General features: G+C 37.5%; 1 long non-coding RNA gene across 1 annotated transcript; it reads left to right on the top strand.

Moving 5' to 3' along the window:
- Positions 1–608: 608 nt before the first annotated feature.
- On the top strand, positions 609–3,076 carry LOC113035084 (uncharacterized). Its single transcript, XR_003274279.1, has 4 exons — positions 609–770; positions 1,683–1,825; positions 2,527–2,691; positions 2,769–3,076. It is a non-coding gene; the product is annotated as an uncharacterized LOC113035084 (long non-coding RNA).
- Positions 3,077–3,787: the final 711 nt, after the last annotated feature.

The following is a 3,787-nucleotide window of genomic DNA, read 5'->3' as shown; positions in this document are numbered from 1 at the left end:
TTAAAGAACAAAAGGTTCTTCATCCTTAGCAATCTAAGTTTGATGGTGTAAATGGCATAAATATTTATTCACTATAATGAGGCTGTGAATTATACTGTGTGTTTTCTTTGTGTGCATGTGTGTGCGACGGGGGAGGGCGGGATACCTGGCAATTACCCTTTAAGAGAAGATGGTAGGAAGCTGAATATTCAAATAAAAGTTAGAAATATTTGCAAACAGTAGACACAATACACACATTCAAATACTGTACTTTAGTTTTAAATTTTAATAAAGCATTACTATTTTCTACTCCAAGGCATTGCTTTTGAGATTATTATATATTTTTGAAAATATAGCATAATGATAATACTAGTTATTGTAAACTTTACAAACCACCCAGCAGTATGTAAAGTCAAATTATAAAATACAAGTAAATAACAATTGCAGAACAGAATGTCAGTGTAATGAACACACACTTCGTTTTGACAAAGCGCACTGCTTAGGTAAATGATCTGAGTAGTTGTTCATCACTGAGCAATTTGTTAATATGTGTTTCGAGCCAAATAAATGACAGGGAGAGAGAGAGTGACGTCAGAATACGTCATACTATAACCTCCCGGGAGCGGACGGAGGGGTCCGTCGTTGGGATGCGCATGCGCAGACAGAGTGTGCGAGCGGCGGGCCTTGACCTTTCGGGAAAAAAAACCTCACGGACGGTGACAGCGAAACGGATAACAGTCTTCAGTACCTGCTGGACTTTGAAGCTGTGGATTCTGGGACTGTTGGAAAAGGTAAAACATTTTCATTAAAACCTTATTACTGTTTTGTTTTTGTTACTCGTCATTGTAGCTTGCTGTTAATGTTGTGCTAACAGTAGCGATTAGCTAGATACGTTAGCCGTTGATGTCAGCGCAATTTAGTATCCAACTGTTTTCCTAACAAAACCACTGTTATAATTAAGTGAAGCTGCTCCCAGCTAATTTGAACCTTTGGCTTCTAAAATATGTGGTTCAATTGCGTGCTGCGTACATAACCTAATGTCAGCTAGACCGAAATTAAAATTTAATATATTGTTAAAGTCACTAAAATGGCGCCTGAAGCCTGTTGTGACGTGAGCTCTGTGTCTGCTCTAGAAACTCTGAAATTCTGTAGATCTGAGCCGTACATTAAATACTCACATGAACCTGTACTTTGAATTCTGTATGAGCTGTATAAAATGCAGCTATGCATAAGAGTTTTGAATGAATAATTCGATTAGATAACTCTTTATTGTCTAATCAAATTATATAGAAATGAATAGAAATGTGACATGAGAAGGTGTCTTTGACTGTTCCTGCATAACTTAGTTTCGGACTAGTTGACAAGTTATCCTCCGGTCATTTGATGTTTCCAAGATAGATGTTCTTTTGTAATATAGTTAATTTGTTTTTATATTTCATTTATCCACCATCACACATACAAGCTAAGAAGAGGTCGTTATACTAACAAGAGGTATCAACGCTGGGCCAAAGTTCAGCACATGGTTAAAGTTTGTAATCCAGCCAGGGAGTAAATATCACTCAGCAGCCAGAGCTGAAGCAGGTAGCATCAACACATAAATCTACTCTACCCGGCTTAAATCACAAGAGCACCTCTGACCAAAAAGCTGTAGATTTTTCTTGTTTGCACAAATTAATCCAGATTCACATTAATTGTGTTCACAGCTCCAACAAAATGAGGAAGAGGAGGGGGAGAAACACAATTAGGTTGAATTACAATTGGATGGAAGGCGAGGACAAGGAGAAGGAAGCTTAGGATGAGGAGGAAGAGAAGCAGCAGGAGCATCTTTAGGGCTCCCTATGATGAGGTTTGTTTCATTAATATGGTCCTCTCACAAAGAAAGATGACTTGTTTTAGTTCACCTACTTCCTGTATTAAATAGTGATGTGCAAAATGTTGTGAAAAACCATGGAGCAGGTATGTATAGTGCATCTGCAGGTAAATGAACATCAAATCTCTAAGACAGACTGAAATCTGTATATTTATCACCCTTATGATAAAACCCACGTCAGCCATTGGTTTATGGACTTTGTATTTTGAAGCCTCAACATTTGCTTTATTGCTGTTGCTATGTTGGGACCATATTAGGATGAGGGATCAGAATCTGGAGTCATGCACACTATTGTTTCATTTAGTGTGTATTCATAAGATTCGTACAGCAGATCCAAGTTGTGCCTTGAAAACAGGAAAGTCGTCTGCATAGAGGAGAACTGTAATAGCAGGCTTTTACAAAGTGAGGCTTTGTGCACTCGTTTTACTTCTGTCACCCTGTTTTGATGCAGATTTCACTTGAAATCAGGCAAGAACTGGACTTATTTTTTATAATGTGTTCTTGTGAATTAATTGTGTATCGCATATGTTTGATTTGACTTTCTGCAAGACAACAGTCGTCCACTGGCCAAAAAAGTTTTCCAAATACCTCCACGTGATCTAGCCTGGATTTAGAAAAGAATAGCACAAAAAATCTGCACCTCCTGCTTCAGATGAAATTTGTGTTTCTGTGTTCAGAGGCAGCGGTGAGAGGGGAGACCTCGGCTCATCCAGCTGGAGAGCCTGACCAGGACGAGTCGAACATTAACTCAGCTCTTCCAGGGCACCCTGCAGACTCGGCTGTTGGCAACAACGAGGGATGACGTGAACGCCAAACAGGAGTCCATCACAGGTCAACTGCAGGTATGCGAGTCAGACCTTCTGAGGAGGGTTTCACTTCTCTCTCTTCTTTATAATTGACTCTTTTCTCTCTCTTTCAGCTCCTTGTCTCAGAGTGGGAGGGGTTTGAAGCACAAAGGGAGGAACTTGTCGTTTGGTTGGCTGATATGGATGTCTGCCTGAGTGAGGTTGACCAGCTGACAGGAAACACCAGTGAAAAACTGAAACAACTGCAGGTGTGGGCTTGTTTTGATATGACATATATTTGATATGATACATACGTCAGAGACATTATCCTAAACTGGACTAACAAAGGACCATGAGTACAACATGAAACGTACATTACATAGCGTAAGGCTGAAGTTCATTGATCATTTTAATCATAAACTTGTTGAAATATTTTTACTGAACATGCAAACATCTGCTGATGAAAATGTGTTGATTTATTGGTCTGTTATGAAGCTATTGCTATTTCTAATGTGTTTTATCACTTTCTGATGTTTTATTAATTAAACAATACATGTATTATTTGTTGTGTTATCTGTAGCTATAGTATTTATATATATTTATTTATAGTATAGCAAATATATTTAATTATTACTGTTTAAAACACTAATATGTGACATGTATTAGTAGTGATGTTGTGCTGAGGGTTAAAATGCCTTTTTGTCTTTTGGTAACTACAAAATGACAATAAACCATTAATATATGTCTATGCTGTGCTAGTATTTATTTTGCCCTACTCAAATTCAATTTATGATGCATTTTATTTTGAAAGATTTAAAATGGTTTTTTAAAGAACCACTCAAAAAAGGTTCTTTAAAATGGTTCTTTTAAAGAACCATTTGAAGGACCTTTTTAAAAATGGTTCTTTAAAGAACCATTTTTAAAAAGGTTCTTTGAAAAACCATTAAAGGTGCCCCAAAGAACCATTTCTTGATGGTTCTTTGGGGCACCTTTAAAGGTTCTTCAATGAACCACTGAAAGAAATGGTTCTTCAAAGAACCATTGTTTGAAAGGTTCTTTGTGGCACCAAAAAAGGTTCTTCTATGGCATCAGTCTAAAGAACCACTTTTGGTTCCAGTTGGCACCTTTATTTTTCTGAGTGTACCTCTTTACT

This window comes from Astatotilapia calliptera, chromosome 13 (genome assembly GCF_900246225.1).
Source record: "Astatotilapia calliptera chromosome 13, fAstCal1.2, whole genome shotgun sequence".
Classification (NCBI taxonomy): Eukaryota; Metazoa; Chordata; class Actinopteri; order Cichliformes; family Cichlidae; genus Astatotilapia; species Astatotilapia calliptera.
This window is presented reverse-complemented; position numbering and strand designations above follow the sequence as displayed.